Raw genomic sequence first — 21640 nt, 5'->3', positions numbered from 1 at the left:
CCCCTGTATATGAAATAGATTTAGAATCTACTTTTTGAATTCCCCTATGGCAGGAAGAAAATAAAAACCCATTCTACGAATCTTTAACTGAGTATTGCTATGGCAACAATCATAATTCAGAACTTTTAAAGCCATTTCTAATGGGATGTATTTATATAGACAAGTTAGTACATGGCTTTAAAACAGACAGAAATGTGTAATCAATCAGGAGGAATTACTGACAAAAAAGATAAAAGTAATTTCAAATGTAACACTATAAGGTTTAAACCATGACTGTTTGACCTGGTATTTATACAGGACAACGATGAGTATAGAAATGCTTCCTTGACCAGGTAAGTGAAAAAGCACAGATTTGGGCACTGAAGTATAGAAATTCTTATGATGATCAGGCAATGAATTCAAATAAAAGAGCTGAAAAATAGCACTTCCTCCTCTGCTTTGATCTTCCATAGAGTTTACAGTTACACTTCAGTGCAGTTTTCAGTGGCACAGAAACTCCTCATTAAATTTCTTAACTGACAGATTAAGATCAAAAACAATTATGATTTTCTAGAAAAATACAATGGGCTGTGACTTAAGAGGCAAGAGTTCTACCTATAACTCTGGATCAAGACCTACACAATTTGATCATATTACAGTTGTTTGCATTTCCCATTTACACCATGAGATAACACTAGCTTTCCCCTAACCCTATGTCCAACTTTCCTTTTTGTTAGGTCATTAACTTTTCCAAGAAGGACTGTTCTCATAACATGTTTACAGAGGCACAGGGCACAGATTTTTGGTTGGGATTTCTGACTGTTATGACCTGCAGGTTTCAAAATGTGTATCACAGCTAAAAGACTGGTAGTAAAATTAAGCATTTACTGTGGCCCTAATGATCCAAAACAATCTGTGACTGCAATAATATAAATAACATTTAGAGTAGCACCAAGAGAAAAAGGTGACAACATATAATCACAACTGCTTTTGATTGCTAACTTCATCTATCTGTGTTAGACAGAGAACAGTAACCACCTGTCCACAAACTGCTTATAATTGGGGAAGCTGAGAAATAATCTCTGCTATTACTATTTTGAGGGGCTTTTTTGTTCATTCCCTCTTTCCCTTTCTATTTTCAGGAGAGCCAAGTCTAAAAATAAGGTGAGAGGCACATAGAACACCACTGCTTAAATGGGATTTTGCTTTGAGACACTTTGCCTCAACAAAAAGAGTCAGAGAAACTCTAATAAAGTTTCCACAAGCTACCTTGAGATCACCATGGTTTTATAGTATATATTGTATGTATTACTATATATATAACCGTGTCTGATTCAATAATGTACTTATTTTTAGAATACCTAAAAGTTGATGTATTCTGTTATGCTTTCAACAGCAATACTAACCTTTCAAAGGACGTATCAAATTCTGACTAAAGCCAGATATCAACATCTACATGTGAGAAAACAAGCTCCACAGCAAGGCAGTTTCAATACTACTATATCAGCAGGATGAAGAGAATGTAGTCCTTAGAGGAATGCAAGGCACTGAGACTCTAAGTTCAATTAGCAGTATATGGAGGATAGGATTTGTATCAATTCACCAGCTGCCTTGCTGTAGCACCCTCTACTAACCTTACCTAAAATTCACACCATGAAATAGCTCAAAGAACAGCATCTGCCTCAGGAAAACACTGTACTATAAGCATTTATTTTCTTAACTACCAAAATTATTACATTTCCACCACTAATCTAACCAAGATGACAATTAAAGCGTGCACAGTGCTTCAATTACAGCAAGTCTAACTCATTCTGCTCCAAATCTGCAGTACTGGGAACTTTCTCAGGTGCCTTTATTTGATAGCACTGCTTGTTATGGCAGTCACTGATGACGTTTTCCCTTTCACAATTAATATAGCAAGCACCGGTTAAAATACTGCCTTCTAAATGGCACAAATAATAGCTGTAAAGAAGTGGCAACAGGAAAAATTTTCCAGTCTTGAGAAATCTGCTTCTAAGATAAAATAATTCTCATACGTTGTAAAAGATGCTGAGAAATGATTTTTTCAAAAAGCCCGTTTACATAGGACACATGCAAATACATTTATTTTTTTACTTCCTCTGCAGCTGCAGCTAAGAAACTATTACCAGATCTTTGCTGAGATAGTTGGTGATTATCACGTGCAAATAAAAGAAACAAACATCAACACATTGTATGCCACATTAAGTTCCATTTCTGATAAAACCATTAGGGGACAGCAACACAGTCAAATGAATGGTGAAAAGACACAACATGAGCTGAAATGAGTGAGGAAATTTTACACTATTGAAAAGACATTACAAATGAAGCCCAGTAAGGACAGTGTCAATTACATGCTTCTGCCACTGGTCATGGTTCTCTTGTCAATTCTATACAATCAACATTCATCGCTGCAAAGTTCTGGCTTTGAGCATCTCATCACTGTTATTTTAGAAAACTTAGTATAAATGGATGCACATTTAACAATTTTATGCAATTCCGATTCTAAATTTCTGTTCTGACCTCATGAAATAATATTCTTTACATTTTATATTGAAAAATAAAACCAGTTGTCAGTTTAAGAAACAACTGCAAAGATGACTTGGTGAAGTATAGAATGAAGCATGAAGTTTAGAACTACCACAGAAGAAAAAGCCCATATTGGGAATAGAAGAAGCCTAACAGTAAAAAACACAATGCAGTATTTGCAAAAATAGCCTGGGCTGCTCTTACCCCCTACTTCCATATCGGAGGTCTTCAGTCCCAGAGCAATCAGGTATTGAGTGGGCTGCAAATCATACTTCTGTAAATACAAATATGATTTTGTTTCTCTTTATGCTTCAAAGATTCTCTCACATTCACATTCATCTCACATGTTGTTTATCATTAAAGCATGTGCCTGCACTTACATAAAATTCATTGAGGAGATTGTTACTCAACAGGTGCATTTACTTTGGAGTTATTTTTACTTTGCATCTTCCATTTTGCCCTTCACCACCCATCTTTATCCTGGTAAGCTGATGAGGAAAGGTCAGTGAGCATAGGAGCAAATTTGATATTCAGCTGAGCATCACATTAAAGATAAAACTGACAGCTGTAAGAAGATAAAGGGTAACTCATTTTCACTTGGTTAACTTCTGTGGACAAAAGTTGGTACAGAGCACAGAAGAAACACTGACTTTCCTCAGTATGAGTTAGACAGGCTTTCAGAAATCAGTGCTAGCAGTAAACAGATAAAAGTCAGTGAGACTGGTTTGTCTACCTGGGGACATTGAGAAAAATCAATCAATTCGTGTTAACTACACACGTGGAATTTGAGTAGATTAACTGGACTACATTTAGGGACTGTGTGAACATGCTTGCTCAGAATCACAAGCTCTGCTTGGCTTGAAACAATTCAACTGGAAAAGGAAAGTACCCACAGAATAGATTTAATCAAGTTAAACTAACTTCTTAAGAAGTGACATGTTTAACAATACAGCTCTGTTTTCCAGAGTCACCATGTGTGCAATCCTTGACTTCACACATAAAATTTTTACAGAAGCCTCAGCTCAAAGATTGCTTATCCTTTACTGCTCACTGCTTCAGGACATGGAATTGGAACTCATGGAATAAGAGCAAAATTCACATCATAGAATCACAGAATCATTAGAGCTGGAAAAGACCTTCAAGATCATCAAGTTCAAGCTCTGACCAGACATTACCATGCTACTAAGTCCCACGTTCAGTTGTTTCTTGAACACTTCCAGAGATTGTGACTACACTACTTCCCTGGGCAGCCTGTTCCACTGCTTGACAGCCTTTCAGTGAAGAAATTCTTTCTGATTTCCAAACTGAACCTTCCCTGGTGCCATTTGGAGGCCATTTCCTCTTGTCACTGGCTGCCGGGGAAAAAAGGCCAATCCTCACCTGGATACAGCCTTTCAGGCAGCTGTAAAGCAATAAGGTCACCCCTGAGCCTGCTCTTCTCCAGACTAAACACCTCCAGCTCCCTCAGCTGCCTCTCATATAACTCATGCTCCAAACCCTCCCCCAGCGCCACTGCCCTTCTCTGCACACACTCCATCACCTCAGTGTCCTCTTTGCAGTGAGGGAACCAGAACTGAACAAAGAATTGGAGGTGCAGCCTCCCCACTACTTAGGTCAGGAGGGAAATCACTGCTCTGGTTCTCCTGGCTACACTACAGCTGATACAGGCCAGGATGCCACTGGCCACCCGAGCACACCTGACTAGTTTTCAGCTACTGTTGACCAGCACTCCCAGGTCCTTTTCTATCTGGGCTGCTTTCCAGCCACTCTTCCTCCAGCTTGTAGCACTCCCTGAAGTGGTTGTGATCATAGACTGGTTTGGATTGAAATGGTACCTTGAAAATCATCCAGTTCCAACCCCCCTGCTGTGGGCAGAGACACCGTCAAGTAGAGCAGATTGCTCAGAGTACAGGACCAAGAACTTGGCCTTATTGAACCTCATACTATTAGTCCTTGGCCCATGTATCCAGCCTGTCCAGATCCCTCTGCAAAGCCTTCCAGCCCCCAGCAGATCAACACTCCTGCCCAACTTAGTGTCATCTGTGCATCTGGTGAGAGCACACTCGATCCCCTCATCCAGATCTCTGATAAAGATATTGAGCAGGACTGGACCCAATACTGAGCTCTGGGGAACCCATGAGTGACCGGAAGCCAAGTGGATGTGACATCATCCATCCCCACTCTCTAGGCCTGGCCATCCAGTTTTCAACCCAGGGAAGAGCATATTTGCCTAAGCTATGGACCGCCAGCTTCTCCAAAATGCTGTAGGAGACGGTATCAAAGTCCAAGCAGAATACATCCACAGGCTTTCCCTCATCCACTTGGTGGGTCACCTGGTCATACAAGTAACAATCAGTCACTGTGCTTAGCTAGAATATACCAGTAAGGCTCTCTTCTTCCAGAAGAAAAAAAATGCACCCAAAAATCTCCCTGTGGGTTGCAACATCTGTCCTGAACAAACAGATGTAACATGCCTGTAGAACACATCTGACATGCACTGGGTACATGCACATTCAGGTTTCAGTGGCCAAGTACACAACAATCAGGTGCCCTGGACTAGTCAGTGCCATCGCTGATGAAACCTGCAGACCACCCTCTGCTTGTTCCTACACTCACTAAATCTGGGATGTGTTTATTCGCAGAAGCTGTGATCACACCTCCTAACAGTGGCTTTTATCTGCCATAGCTTTGCATAATTTCACACATGCAATTACTTACATGGGTTTCAGATTCCCTGGCTCTGCCCAGCAACTTCCATATAAAGTCAGAAGAGTCAAATTATGTCCTCGCATGTTGACTTGGATGTGAAAGACTGTACATACTTCAGTTTTATCTATTTATAGATGTATGTGAGCTTGTGAGGATATGCACATAATTAAAGGCACTGCACCACAGTGACACCTCCAGCTGAATCTTTTTTCTCAGAGAGATTTCAAGCCTCACAATATGGAGTCTAGGTGACAAATGAACCCTGTATTTCTCTCAAATATACCTATGGCTTTGAGACTCGTATGCAATGCCAATTACAGAGGAGCAGAGGGCAAGAATGTGGATTTAACCAAACTGCCCTTCCAACAACTTGGATTTTTCTTCCACTATGGTAATAAAAGGACAAGGAATACCTTATTTCCAACTACCAGAATGACGGATGCCTATTTGATTATTCATTATCCTCCTTCATTGTCTTAAAGAACGTCTGTTTTAGTGATTTATCATGTTTTTTTAATTAAACTCAATAGTTTAGAAAAACTTCATTGATGAAGCACTGAACTTCTAAGATTGAAGGGGGGGGGATTTTCAAACGCACAGATATAAATCAGGAATTAAATTCCTTCTGAAAGCCACTGGGAGTAAGCCTACTGTCTGAGGCCTGTATCTTCAGTGAAGATGTTTCAACAAGAACCTAAGACAACATCAGTGACAGCATTAGCTTAGGCATGAAAGGTCCTATCTGGAGCACTGACTGCACTTGCTGACTTAGCTGTCATTACTGCTTTAGCACTCCCCTGAAGAAAGGAGCTGGGTTCAGGCACTCCCTGTCTACTACTGTCAGGTCATGGCTTAAGCAGTCAGTGAGAGAAGCAAAGGTATCTCCTCAGTTTAAACACAGATCTCCCATGTATGAAATGCAGGCCTTCCACACAGGGCAAAGAAACTCAGACCTGCAAAAATTTCCGCTGCACAAGAAGACACATTTGAATTTGACTTATTTAAGAATATATATCATATATCACCATTCTTCCAAAAGGATCCTCCCCATCTAAACCAGTTTTGGAGCTTCTGTTAAGACATACCTGTTGGAGATCACAGAATCATGAGAGAGTCTGGGTTGGAAGGGACCTTGAAGATGACGTCTGGTTCCACTCCCCTGCCATGGTCAGGGACACCTTCCACTACACCAGGTTGCTCAGAGCTGGGCAGGTTGCTTCTCTGGGCAACCTGTCCCAGTGCCTCACAACCAGCACAGTAAAGGTTTTGAGTAATGCATAAAATGTAGGCTGAAAACTCCCCGAAAATCTTAACAGTCCTAGTACCATTCTCCTATTAACAGTCTACTAAAAACATGGCATTTACATACATCTCCAGAAGGGACACATTATTAAGGGTGCATCCCTCAATTCCTACGCACAACAGTTGTTCTTCGAAAATTCATCTGTGGCTGAGGAAAGGCATTTTTATTTCTTCCTGCTCTTTCTGTTCCACTGAATTCAGACTTTCAGAGTATTATCAGAAAAAGACCAAATTCCTCTCTTCTCCCCAGCAGTCTCCAGCCCTTCTATAATGAAGGCATGCTTTTGAGGAAAAGAAGGGAAAAGATCAGTATGGGATAACTTGGATTCACTAACAAAGAATTAATAGTCATATTAATGTGGAATAAACCTCTATCAAAAGAAAATTCTGTAACAAACCTCCATATCAATACTGCCTGTACAAACTGGACAGTAAGCTCAAGTGAACTCTTAGACCAAAATAAAATTAATCTAAAACCTCCTTTTTACAGTAGGATAAGGAATAGTAGCACAGCAGAGTAGCCAAGACCACAATATAAGACTATTTACAAAGGCACATAAGTATTCTGAGGTACGAAACACCCAGGCACAGGTACGAAACACCATTTTCCTAGGCACCTCTCAAATCCTAAATTACGTAGAATTACAGATTAGGTTTTCCTCTTCTAGGAGTAGCTCAGAATGACCCAATCTACTTGCTGCCTACTGTGTCTACTCATGTGACTAAATTATAAAGCTAACCAAGATATCACAGGTCAAAAGATCAAATACCCCTTGCTTTTGACACCTATGGCATGGTAAAACAACATACTAAAATAATTCCTAACCATTTCTGTCTGGACAGCACAGAGTTAAGTTTTATCACTTCAAATACTCTGATGCCCTCCTGCAGCAAGGAATAAACACAAAATCTTCATGTTAATGAAAAAGAATTGCAATATGTGACTGTCTGATTATCTGCAGACAATCATATTTGATAGGAATACAAGATAGGATATTCTGGTTTATGAGACAATTCTTTGGCATTATATACCATCTTTATAAATAATTTCCCCTGAAAGAAGTTATGGTAAACAGCTTCTACAGCACAGGCAGACTGCAGTTATGTACATTTGCATAGGACAAAGAAAAGATAAGGTTGCCAGCTTCAAAGATGAGAGGGCAGAAATGGAAGCTTACTCACAAGTCATACATAGTGGAGGTGTGAGGAAGGAGGGAAGAATAACAGCTCATCCTGAAAACAAGGATCACTGCACATTCCCAAAATTAATTTAGCACTGAATATGAAAATACTAATAAATACATATATATAAATATCTAAAAATAAAAGCTCCAGAAAGTTGTCTTTGATCTGAATAAAAAAGGTTACATCATGAACTGGTAAGACAAGGCAAGATAGAAAGGCAGATCAAAATATTTCACATAAAGGGATCAGGATAAATAATTTCAGTGATGGAAAGACCAATGTATTGCACCATCAGTAAAATGAGTATCTAATAACAGCTATAACCATGCCAACTCCCAGACAGGGAAACCAATCTTGGCAAAATCTCCAACCTAAACTAAGTGCATTTCTTTAAAAACTTTTAGTACTGGGAAACATTCTAGAAGGTTGGATTACAATATCACTTTCTTTAAAACAATTGTATATTATAGAATCAACAGGCTCTGCCAGTAACAAATACACTCACCCACTCACCACCTGTGGATCAGAAACTCTGCAAGGCAAATGGACACAAGATTTATTGCCTTCTGCAAATCTTAGATTTTCATCTACATACATATCTACATATATCATAGGGTTGCAATAATACTCAAAGCCCTGCTGTAGGACTGTCACTCCCTGGAGCAAAAAAGGCAGCCTGAGACAACAGAAAGGGGTGTGAGGGATTATTTCTTCTTTTTGAAGCAACCTAACTTCGTCTTCTCAAAATCAGACACAGGCCTCCTTCCACAAACTCCAGCTCCCCTTTTTATCTCCTGAATTAGAGTATTTAACAGAATGACCACCAGTACTTGATGAAGTTTCCACTTCCTAAGGGAGCTCAACTTGGCTGGCTATAGAACAGAATTTCAGAACTCACATCAGCCATAAAAGGGATAAAAGGACCTACCCCATGGTACTCCGTCAAAAATGCTACACAAGTATCTCCCATTGCATCAATATTTCATGTCACCTGGCCCCTGAGAAAAGGGAGGTTGTATAGCATCTCCAACAGAGGAAAAAAACACTGTTTTTTTTCTTTTTTGTTTAAACAAATGGAACACTACTTTTGGAATCCATATATATCAGAAAGCTTCCCAGAACTACCGCCTTCATTTCCTATCTTTTGCTCCTGCTATGAATCATACATACAATACCAGCTAAACCTTCCCTTTAGGTGTCACATACTGCTCCAAGACTAGCAATTATTTCTGTTATGTTTGCTTTACTATAAAGCTTCACAGAATGCTATGTATATACAGGTAATAATTTCCCTTCAGCTTGGTTGATCAAATTCTGAAACTATTTCACTGACAAACATCACTTCAATGGTACACAAGATAAGACAAGTTCCTTGTTTTTCCTTTTAAGCCCCTGTGGAAGCAGTTTCTTTCCCATGAACACTGGCTAGTTTGTTTTGTCTAGTAACTGAAATAGTACAACATCTTGCTTAGTTTCCTCTAAAGCACAACCAAGTTTTAGTGCTCATAAAACAGGCAGCAGTACTGAAAAACCTAAGTAGACTAAGAGATCAGGCCAACTTGCTCCTAGACACTTAAAATTGTTAGTAACTTTCATTCCCCAACAACAACAAAAAAAACATCTTCTTAGAGAATGGCCAGGTGTCCCATAGCTGGTAGTACTTCCCTTTCCCTCACTGCTGGAGTTACCCTCTTCAAGCTGTGGTGCTGCATGTCCAACTCTAATCTTACAGGCTCTTTGCACACTGCCAGCAAACACCATTGAGTGTGATTCTCCCAAACACATTTTGAAAAGGCACCCTAACACACTGCAATGACACCGAACACAAGTTCCATATCTCATGTCTCCTTTCTCTGTTTCATTCTCCACACTGAGTCTCTCCTCCCAGTGTTTTGCCACACTGGCAGAGAAAGGCAGCCATGGTTCCAGCTGCCTGCAACTTAACAGAAGTCATTAGGCAAAAGGATGAATTTCCATTGCTACAAACAGAACACTCAGGAAAGTACTGCTTGAAAGGAGAGAAAATTAAGAGGCTCATAAAGTACAACCAAGGAAAAGTAAAACATCTATAAAATGTGTTTTAGGCATATGTAGGGATTTTGCTGTAAAAATGTTCCTTAAGTCTAATACTGTCTTAATAGTTAATCAGCAAAAAAGCTGATCTGACTTGTTTAATCTAAGTTGAATCATGAGCAAGAGACTAGAACTAGATGATTTCCTAATGTTCCTTCCAACCCAAATTATTTGACAAATCCACAAAAAACATTAAGGGAGTCTTAAGATTGCTGTTGGACATCTAGAGACCTGGGAGTACAAGACAATCAACATTTCCATGACAACTTCAAAATGGCACTGCAGAAGGAAGGGAAGACTAGAGAGTTTTAGGGAAGCTCTTGCAGGAGTTTCACCAGATTGATGAAGATCCATACAGCTTGGTAGATAAAGTTGTATCAATCTAGACATAATGCTTAGGAACAATAAAGGAGCCTGTAGACAACTTGCTACTCTAAAATACTTTTTGCCTTCTATTTTTGTTCTACTCTGAAAACTGTTTAAGATGGCATTATATACACCACTGGACATGTATTTCTAAAAGAGAAAATAATCAAAGTACAAGAACTTAGCTAAACGCAGTGGCTGGTTAGAGGCACTAACTCTAACCAGCCACTTAGGATTAAGTGCCAGGATTTAGGATTCTGAAATTCCACCACTGGTAAAGACACTGCACTGAATCTTTGAGATAATAAAGGGTACATATGTCCCCCATGCCATGAAATCCAGCTTTCAGGAAGGACAGTGGAAATGTAAATATATTAAAATACAATACAAGGGTACATATGTCCCCCATGCCATGAAATCCAGCTTTCAGGAAGGACAGTGGAAATAGTAAATATATTAAAATACAATACAAAACTGTGGTATATAGTTTCTTTCCCTCTCTCTCTCTCTCTCATTTTTTTTTCTTTTTACAAACAGCATTGCTCTGTTTATATTCAGGAAGTAATAAGGGCTTAAAAGAATTAGCGTTACTACTGACACGTCTCTCTAACTAAAATGATCAGGTTGAGTTATCTGTTCCAAAGAAATTTATTAACATAAGGCAAATTAAGAAGACTTTAAGTACCTTAGAAATCCATTTCTTGTTTTCTGCTCATCTCTGAAGAAGAGATAGATAATGAAACTCAGTCAAGTCAGACTAAATTTCATATTGTCAGTGTGGCAGTATTTGGGTTTCAGACAATAAGAATTTTGTCATCCTCTAAAATAAGTTTATTACCAGTACTTTTTGTTTTTACAACTCTATGCGCTTTTGTACTTCTTATTTTAAGGAAAAAAGCTTCTTTTCCAGCACTTACATAGAGGCTGATTTTAAAGCTTACATATTCTCTTGGCTTACTTTAAGGATAGATGAAGCTGGCAGCTGTCCACTGAGAGAGTTAGGGGCAGTAAAAAAACCCCACAACTTAGAGTGTTCATTATTCACTGAACAAAGTTATCACCCACCAGTAAATGGGCAAACTGGCAGGAATGATGACACTAATTCCTTACCAGCCTGCTGGAGATGAAAGGAGCACTCCTCCCTGCTCCAGGAAGTAAAGTTAAAACCTTTTGGTGCTTTCTCTTATTACGAGAAATGCTGTCAAAAGCTGCAAATAATTCCAGTTAAGACTGCCCAGGAAAAAAAATAAAGATTGCATGATGCCTACTGATTCTTATGAATGGGAAAAGTACAAATGCTGGCAAAGTCCTCTTTTTGGTATCATACACTTAAGATCCTGGCACAGCTGACAGAAACCTCTGATATACAGACCCCAAAGAACTTGAGTTCTTGTAGATCTGCAGGGCCTACTTTTTCCAACCTGTGCACTTCAGCTTTTTAGTCTTTAATTATGAACAAAATCTTCAAACATATCTCTAGAGTAATAGATATCATCCCAGACTTCTGCCCCCCCCCCAAAAAATCTAGACAATTTTTTACATGGAAAAATGATTTTGAAAGTGGGACTTGAAAGCATTTACATTCATATTTTTGTAAGGCATGAATATAGGGACCAAGTGGAACTCAACTTTTTCTCTCTAAATGCACTCCACTGCTAACTATGCCTCCTCCAGCAGAACTCAAATGTTACAGTGCATTGAATACTGCAGAACAGCTCAGCTCTTCACTGCAGCCCTATAAATCAAGACAATGACAAACCTCAGCCCTTCTTAAAGAGCTTCTTGCCTTTCATTTTACCACTTCCACTACTTCTCTTCCCACTGACACATCACCACTATCCCCAAAAATCCCATCACTTCAATCTATAGGGAACAAGGTTTATGAATCTCTCACAGAAGAAAAGAAAATGGTATGTACAAACTACCATGATGGTTACTCAGCTCTTCCCAGTGTTAGTAATATATTCTGCACACTTACATTTCATTTAAGTGGTTCAGGATAACAAGCAGAAAGAGAAATTCTCCTGCTATAACAGACCCACAAAGAGGCATGAGTCTGGAGTGATTAGTCAGGACCAGCCTGTATTTCAATTCTGTATTTAAACCGTTTTGAAAACTGTATGAAAGAGGAGAAAGTGTAACAAATATAATAACTTTTTTTCTGCAAAAGACAGGAATAAAGGCTTGCTTATCCAATATTAGAGAGCATACGTGGTAACTCAGGTTGGAAAATAAACACAACCATTAACACAAGGTCCTGTTTCCATTCATTTCTAGCTCTGCCAAAAATCCCAGGGGTTTTCAATGCTACCTGTCTCCCCACCCTCTGAGTTTGTTCACATTCTTACACCATGCTTTGCAATTTTAAATCTGGCAAAAGGAGATCACTTGTATAATTTCATCACTGCTGATTGAGCTTCATACATTTTCTGTCCTGAACCACTGAGCAACAAGTATTTGTATGACCACTTCTCGCACAATGTGCAGTCCAACCAGTGAGATCAATCAACATGCCAACCTTTCAGGTGCTATAGGAAAAAACATGGATTAGAGTAACAGCCACCCAAATGCCCCAAACAAAATATTTCAGCCTGTAAAATAGAAAATTTAATTTCTGACTGTGAAGTACCACAGAAATTGATTGGGTGGAAATGTTCTTTAGAACAATATGCTCATTAAAGTTCCAAGATGTCAAGTCAAATCATATTGTAAGGTAAAATATCTGCTCACAATCTCCTCCAGGAAATGCCTGCACAACATGTTTAACCAGCAGGCACACAGGCAACTTTAATTCTGACATGTCTTAAAGTGCTTTGGTTTTGATTTTTTAGTCTTTCACGTTTTTTAATGTGACACATTTTTGAGCAACTTGACAGTTCAACAGTTAACATGCAGTACCTCTATTGCTACTGGATTCCCAAATACCAATGTTTATTGTTCCATTATTCTTCCTTTAGTGGAACCAAAATATTAAAAAAAAAGAAGAGAATTTAAGCATTCTAAACTCAGCATAAACACTCCAGGGGTAATGTCATTTTTCTCTCAATTTTGTATAAATTTCAGTACATACTAATTTTTAAAACCCCTGAAAAAAGAGAGAATAACATCCAAGAAATTTCAACACTGATTACCCTCTTTCATTTAACTGATTTTTCCTCTCACATAGCTTGACACTGGTTTGTTTTTTTCAACAGCAGTTTTTAGCAGTAGAGCATATTTCTGGCACACACTGTCAGCCATAAACTTGGGATCTCAGGTGTCCATAACATTGACCCAGATTATCTCTGAAGTAGTGTCCCCTGTGTGGAAATCTGGAGAGAAACAAGCTGAGAAGCACACACTTTCTCTTTTAACATGCAGATGGGTAAGTAACATAACATGAAATGTGAGGGAGTAGAGATCCTGGAGCTGCTTTTAGCCCCATGGCCCAACCAGGGCCTTTTCTTGCAATGCCTACAAGAAAGAATAATTGCTATAGGTTTATTCTCCATCATCTGTGTCTGCATTTCCAAAGGAATAAACTACAAAAATTTTGAGAAAGAACATGCTGAAACTACTGCAAAGTATAAAGACATTTAGCAAAAAAAACCCTTACTTTCTACAGCAATGGGTACCGTGTTCTGGAAAGGTAGAAATTTCTAAGAAATACAAGTCAAACACACGTGCCATCAGAAACCTTTTCTACAACCTCCAGCCTACAAGGAAACAGCTTTTTCTCTCAGATGAGAACATGGCCACCTCACATTGATCCCAGCATCAGTCACTTCCAGGCAAAATTACCATAATTAATTGTAATTTGGTCAGAAAATGGAAACAATTTCTTCCAAATCTCTATTCCAGCTTGGCAGAACACAGCAGTTTTCCTGCCTACTGTCAGTTCACAGCCCAATTGCAAGGGAGTGTCTCATAGAGTCCCCCAAACCCACCTCTGCTTCTGCCTCCAGGTCCCAGCAGAGGACCTGGCAGGTCCCAGTCAGGAATAAAATATACATTCATGGGTATCTGCTGTGCACTAGCCATCTGAAGGAGCACTGATTTTGCCTTTATTCCACACCAGTAGGAGCCACAACCTTTAGAACACCTGACAAGATGATGAAAAAAGGGATTGCAAGTGTACAGTAACATACTCAAGAGCCAAAAAGTCCAAACAAAAATATTTTCCCCAACCAACGTAGGATAAAAGCACAAAATTCTAGAAAGGCTCTTGAGGACTTTACACAGATGCGTCACCCTCAAGAATGGCCACATATGACAGTGACTGAAAGTACAAAGAGTCCAAAGATTAGTTAAACATCTTGAGTGACACAAACAAAATGTACAAAAGGAAGATGTTCAACAGAGCAAGGCCCTGTCCGCCAGACTTTTGGCTTGCATACTATGTATTGTCAAGAGTTCACCAACAGCTGGATTGATTACAAAGATCAAGAAAACAAAGAAAACTTAAATGTCTGTAAAAGGAAAAGAATTTTATTTTCTGATGAAATCAGCAAGAGCTTCCAAAGCCAATCTCAAGACAACAGTACACAAGGAAATGGATTGTTTCCATGCTTTTAACTGCTTTGCTTGGGCCAGATAGCGCTTCTGCACACACACATTACCACTCATATCAAACTCATAAAATGTTAGTATTTCTTTTACAAATCTCTACTTGTATGCCAGCAGTGGTCAAGTATGTCTAATGGTGCTGTTATCTACCACTTTCTTGATGTGCAATGAGACCAGACTTGATAGAGGGATCTCAGGTTTTAAAGAGCCTGAAATCATCATAAAGGCAGTCTGGCTATGATTTCAAAATAATATAATCTGAGGAGTAGGAAGACAATATCACTTCATTTTGTCCTCCACTGGGCATGAAAATAAATCTGCAAACTCTTGCTTTTCCCCCTGCAGTAGTCCTGGTATTTTGTGTAAATTAGTAAGGACAGTTTATCCAAGAGGACAACATCTCAGTCATTCAAGCAGGATCATAAAATTTACAGCCTGAAATTTGACAGCACAGCTATCAACTTTATGAAACTTTTATTATCAGTAGCTGAGAAATGCACCATTAACTAAACATACCCTTTCTTTTGTGTTTTACAAGAATCCTTTACAAGTTCCCATGTAGGAACATAAGGAATATTTACACACTCGGTGTCCAGGCCAGTGTCACCCCAACAGACCACCCTTCTTTAAACTATGGTGCTTATTAACTTGGTTCTAACACTCACTTACAAGGGAACTACTGTCATGAACTATCCCTGGCTTCTAATACCAACTAGAGACAAACAGAATCCATGAGATGAAGGCAGTACTTTAGTTGTGAACCTTTACCAATACACCAGGGAGTGGGATGCTGAACTTGTGGCTAATTACCAATTGTTATGCTGGTTCTGCATGTAAAAATTGCTGTTACTTTGGCATGGACAGCGACAGCTCCAATTAATAGATACAAAAACAATTCTTGGCAAAAGAAAGCAAAACATGGCCAAACATGCTAATGCAGCAGTCTGTTCTTGAATTCCCAAGTCTAGACTAAGTAAATATTTTTAAGCCTCTATGAGGTGAAAAGAAGGACAAAAAAAAAAAAAAAAAAGAAAAAATTCAGTATTTGCAGACACTGAGGTTCTCAGCTTCTTTTAATGTGAAATGTGAAGCTTTTAAGGAGAAGCAACTAATCCACCCTGCTCCCTGTTTGTGTTTGCAAATTTAATGGAAAGATGCAAAGCAATCCTTGTTCTGTAAGTTAGTGAACCACCTCTTGCAACAGAAGGTAATAAATGGAATGGCTCTAGCACACAACATATGAGTAGAAAATACATGTCAAAGAGTAATTCTGGCTTGGTCCAGGAGTTACCTCCACCTATGAAACAAACTTATTTCTTCATCAGCCCTCTGAAGTTTTAAACATGAAGCATAAATCAGCTCAGTATTTTTCACATGCAGATGAAACTAAACACATATTTTTAGAACATGAGCAGTGCAATTATTTAGAGCAAAAGGAGATCAATTTTGAAGAAAAAATTCTCCATTAGAGATCCACTGTCATTCCTAGGAAAAACATCTCACAAATACAACCCAAAGTCACGTGTGCGCTCCCAGGACAGAAAGAGAAAATATTTCCTTAACAGACCTTTGAATGAAAAGCTCAGGGAGGAACTTGTGTGGTTTTTAATCCACTCTGAATTTTTTAAACAGTGCTAAGATGTAGTTGATGTGGAGCTGAAGGGAATTGCACACAAATGTGCCTTAGTGAAGTTTTACCTACTAATAAACCTCTTGAGGGTAACAGAGAATAGTACTGATCTTTTGAACCTGATACTGACTGTGACCTCTGCTTCCACAGTGAATTTCAGGGATGGCTGAAAGCTGATCACACTCTCCCCAGATATCAGCTGGGGGTGGCTCTTGTCAGATGCCTACCCCAATAACAGAACATTTAAGTTTGAGTTGCTTTGGGATTTAGCCAGTCTTGTAGCCTTCCTTTTTCTTCTCCTCCTCTCATTTCTCTCACGCTCTTATAAAGATTACTCAGGCAACCATACTAAAAATCCATACAAAGTGACCAATTATCACAAAGCATCTGAGAAAACTCACATTATAAAGGAAGTTTTTTTTGAGGAAAACTCAAATTATAAAGGATTTTCTATTGTAACCAGAAAAGGACCTGTGTTGCAACTTAATGCTCTAATGCAGGAGAATAACAGTAGACTATGTGGTTATAAAGGGAGCAGAATGTCCAAGTCAGTTATTGATTTTTACTTTTTTCAGAAAAATACCAGGCTAATGCTTGGATTAGAGAATAAAGGGTAAGCCTTACAGGGAAAAGGAATTTGCTTCTTTCTAGATACAGGACAGGTTCATTTAAATCTCAATAAATGGATTTTAAGAACTCTTACTGAAACATTAACTGTGCTTTTTCTTCAATTTTAAGTCATCATGTGGGATGATAATGTTCTTTTACTGGTAATACTAAGTCTTGGGCCAGCCAGAAAGCAAAAAGGAATTTTAGAAGGGTGGTGGGAAAGAGGAATTTCATGTACCATGCAGCATTTAATCTTGCTAGAGAAGTTAATTTGAAACTTTAGCTGGCTCCCATTCTCCCAATATCTGCTGGATATAGTTATCTTTTGTTTTGTTGAGAAATGTGAAGTCTTTTCTCATTCCAACTGACCTATTTTATTCCAAGAGCTACTAATAAAATGTGCTGCCATATTCTTAAGCTTCTTTGAAAAATCATGATCATTTGTGCCATTCAGTGTTTTCTACCACTAACCTCAGAACAGGTACAGCTGTCCCTCCAATCTTTTGAGCTTCCACAGTTTTTTATCAGATTAATACCCTTTTAGTAGTTTCTCTAGGTCAGCTTGGCATTTGTGCACTGTTTTCTGAATCGTCTGTGCTTCTAGCCAATACTGCTCAATTGGCTTCCTACAGAAATACCTGGGGAAAAAAAACAGGAAACACAACTGATAACACAAGACAAAACCATCAGTGATCAAACCATAAAATGTGAGACCTTCTTTGACTCAAAATCTTAAAAGATGAAAAAGTCAGCATTAGATTTAGCTTAACCTTTATTTATGGACTCCAAATTCCTGTAATGGGGAATAGCTGTTGGAATTCTACAGCCTGAATCATCAGGCCAGATAATCAGATTGATTTTTCTGGCATTAGCAAACATCTCATTATGGAAAACACACCCCCCCAAAAAAAACAGAAAAAAGAAAAACATTAGAAATGAAAGGACTAAGAAATGCAGAGCACCCTACACTCCTAAACAATGAAACAAAACAAAAATACCAAGAATGTCCCCTATTATATCTCAACAGGATGTCCATCTGGAAAGTCTTACCTTCCAGATGCTTTCCCCTACTATTTCATAGTCCTGCAAATCTCTGAAACTACCCCTAGGGGGAAAACAAAACACTACACAATTTATTGTCATGTTGTTGCTTTCAAATTGGACAATATACAGTGAAATAGATCCTGGATAACAGTCAGTGTCAATATTACAACTATAGGAGCAGAAAACCAGAACTGGATCAAATTGAAATAAAATTGAATACAAACCCTGTATCAAAATACATTAATAAAAGCAAAATTGCATCTTACAGCAACACAACAGTAAGTGCATATGCAAAGAATAAAAATCCTAAATAAATTAGGAAGCCTACCTATCTCTTCTCCTCAAACAATCAGAGTCAAATCACATGTTTATGGCCAAACCTTTATACAACTTTCTTCTTTTTTTTAACATAGAAGCATGAAGTCAGTTAAGCCAAACTACTACTACAGCACATTGGAGAAGTCCACAAAATGTTCTCCCCAGGTAGGATGAAAAGGTTTCCTCTTACAGAAATCATCTGTACCCTAAAGAATCTCATAAGCCTGTCAGTGAAGCAAGGCAGAGCTATTTTATTCAAATTTACAGGGAGTATTCAAATTTACAGAGGCATTTTATTCAAATTTACAGGGAGTTTAAAATCAAGTCCTTTAAATCTGAAAGTGACACTTCCTAGCCAGATACATAAATATTTGGGCTTTGAGTCTACTTGGACTACTTTTGATACCACTGGAGTTTTGTGGCTAGAAGCCCTACTGCCCATTGTGAGTGACTGGAACACACTGAATAGGGCATTCCCATGCAGAAAGTACCTCCACAAGGAGCTGACAAAGTACTCACAAAAAATAAATATCTCAGGTAGCTAAAAAAGGATGAGTTTTATTGCTCTGATTTTCTTTTGCTGGATTGCTTTTAAGTGTGATTGAATTTACGTAATACCTCTTTCCAACTCAAGGTGCAACAGTACAAGCAAGCAAAGAGCTGATTCCAAATGCAAATAGAGTAGTAATGAACTTCTGGCATATCAGTGCAAAGAGACACACAGTGAGGAACAAGAAAAAGTATTTAGTTTGACACTGCTGCCATTCTCTGCAGCATTACTTGCAAAAGATTTGGGGGTGTTTTGAGAACATACTATTTCATTCTTTCCAGGTGTGTTATCTAAAAAACCTCCTCATATCAGCAAGTAACAATTAAAATCACTGCAGCAAGTTCACATAAAAAAAGTAAAAGTAGGGGTTTACACACCTTTATGCTCCCAAGCTGAAAGCACCCAGACACACATGTTCCAAATAATAAAGCAATACATGTATCCTGCACATATAGAAAACAACCCCTAAGATTACTATGAATGTCTGCCCACCATCAGTCTTTCTTCAGGATACGGAAAATATTTCAGTCATCATTTCCATCTGCAAATATAAAAAGTATGCCATTTTAAAAAGAAAGCACCACACAGTTAAAATCTTCAACTCCTTTACATGGAAAACATCCTCCTTTACATGGCATTCAGATAGTTCAAAAGACAGAACACATTCATGAAACAACAGAGAAAGAAAAGCATCTTCTAACCTATATGAGGGATAGCAGCCAAAATTTCCTGCATTGTTCTTAAAGTTGTAACAGTTACAAGCAGAGAGATGCTGTATTTCAGTAGAGCTAGAGAAGACAGGTTCATTTGCTGTAGTAACATTTACTACAGAAATATTTTTATTTGCCATAGCATCACCCTCTATTGCACAAGTAGCTATCTAGTAAGGCAGAAGTACTTGCCTTTCTCACCACTGCTAGCTTGTCTCAGAGGTTTTTCAAAGATTTCTGCTCATAAAATCTTTGTCTAAATGCACTTGCACACAGCACAAGGCAAAGAGGAGATGAGAGACAGATGCCTCTGCATGGTAGTGGGTGGGATGGGAGAGAAGCTGGGGAAGCAGCTTTGCATCCTACCCATTACAGCTATTTTCCTTTTAACCATCTAACAGCAAGTCACAAATTCACCCTAAACACATCAAATCCTCTGAACTTAGGAAATGATGCATTATTGAAGTCACAGCAGGGAAGCCAACTCAGTTTAGAGGACATAAAAGACTAACACTAGAACAACCTTTTTCATCACAAGGTTATGGATTAAAAACAAAGGCAATGTTTTAATGTAGTGAGAAGATGCACAGTCAGAGAAAAAGCAAGGTAAAAGCGTCATTTGTACTTCTTTCCAGAATAAATTCCTTCCTAGAAAAATTCCTCTCAGACAGATTTCCCACCTCAAAAACAGCACTACAATCTCGGGATTCCCTGCTCCAGCATGTAACCTTTCTTCCACATACATTTTCCTCAGCTACTTGAGTGTGCATCTCTTGGAATAAGCTGAGTGTCTAAGATCTGAAACTCACTTCCATTCCCTATAGATTCTACTAATGCATCATTTAGTACTGTAAAACTGCAGCTGCAGTAAAGTTGGAAAGTAAAGAAATTTTTCATTTTTTTTCTTCTGCTTTTGATTGCTTATCTTAATATAGGCCTTTAGTGGTTGCAATATTTGTCAAAATACATCAAGTTGCAAGTTTTACCAACCTATATTCACATATGCTAACTACACATAACACATACTTGCAAGTACAGTACATGTGTATCTTACTAAAGTTCCAATATATCAAAGCACAAAATGGAAGACATTTCTATGTAGTTCCACCATGGAACAGAGCTAAGTGAGCAGAAAGTCCTTATCTAGCTTGATCTAAGCTATTGAAAGTGAAATCAGAGGTGAAATGCATACAGGCAAGGATGACTAAACCCATAAGTGGTCCAAAATTATTTGGTTTATTACATGAATTCAAGAGACTACAATCATTGTGAACAGGCTATTATCAAATCTCTTCAGTGACAAAGCTTTCTGTACAAGATAACAAATAAAGCAAGTGCATAAATCACAGGGATATGTGGCTTAAGGCCATTATCCCAGAGGATTACAGGCTGGTTTTTGCACTGTCCCTCTTTGCTTTTAGTACCTCCATCTCTGTTTCCATATTGTAGCTGTTACTACCATTGCTATCTGAAGGCCACAGTCCCCTATAGTTATGAATGGCAAACAGAAAAAACCCTCTCACAGGTTAAGATAGAGTCTGGGGTAAGATTTAAAGGTACACTCAGTAAGCTTGATTTAGCAGTGTGCTTTTAATGAGCTCTGCCAGTCGTGTCCAAATGCGTATGCTTCAATTACAGAGCACCATGCTCAGCACCACAGACTGTGGTTGCCAGGCACCACCAAAGACCCACGGCTCTTCTGCTCACCATGGTGCAAACATCTAATGAAGAAACTATGCTTGTTTAAAAGATGCTCACAAAATCCAAAGGTAAGGGAAACAAGTGGCTAAACCAGGGAAATATGTATCTGTAGACTAAACAGGCAAGAACAGCAATCGGCAGCCACCACACATTTGGGGATGCAGCAAGGGAGTAATCACCTCTCAAACAAGACCACCACTGTCATTGACAAATTTAGAATATTCATTACACACAGTGTGTAAACTTCTCACAGTCTGAGTCAAAATGAAGACTTAAGAAAATATGCTGGAATTATACAGCACACAAATTCAGATTTTAACCTGGAACTCCAGATACAATGAGAAATCAATGCTCTGTGCAACCCTAAGCAGA

The 21640-nt window shown here is 38.6% G+C and overlaps 1 protein-coding gene across 2 annotated transcripts in view; it reads right to left on the bottom strand.

Annotated features, from left to right (window-relative positions):
• LARGE1 (LARGE xylosyl- and glucuronyltransferase 1) overlaps window positions 1-21640 on the bottom strand; it is a 279977-nt gene that overhangs the window by 243251 nt on the left and 15086 nt on the right. The window contains exon 1 of one of the 2 annotated variants that reach the window (XM_036401467.2): window positions 17417-17435. The exons of the other annotated variant lie outside the window; for it this stretch is intronic. The gene's annotated coding sequence lies outside the window, so the exon portion shown is untranslated. Of the gene's footprint in view, window positions 1-17416; window positions 17436-21640 lie in introns of those variants that run through there. 2 annotated transcript variants of the gene reach the window in all.

Source organism: Molothrus ater, chromosome 5 (genome assembly GCF_012460135.2).
Source record: "Molothrus ater isolate BHLD 08-10-18 breed brown headed cowbird chromosome 5, BPBGC_Mater_1.1, whole genome shotgun sequence".
NCBI classification, from domain to species: Eukaryota; Metazoa; Chordata; class Aves; order Passeriformes; family Icteridae; genus Molothrus; species Molothrus ater.
Note: the sequence above shows the minus strand (reverse complement) of the source record. Positions and strands in the feature narration are given on the sequence as shown.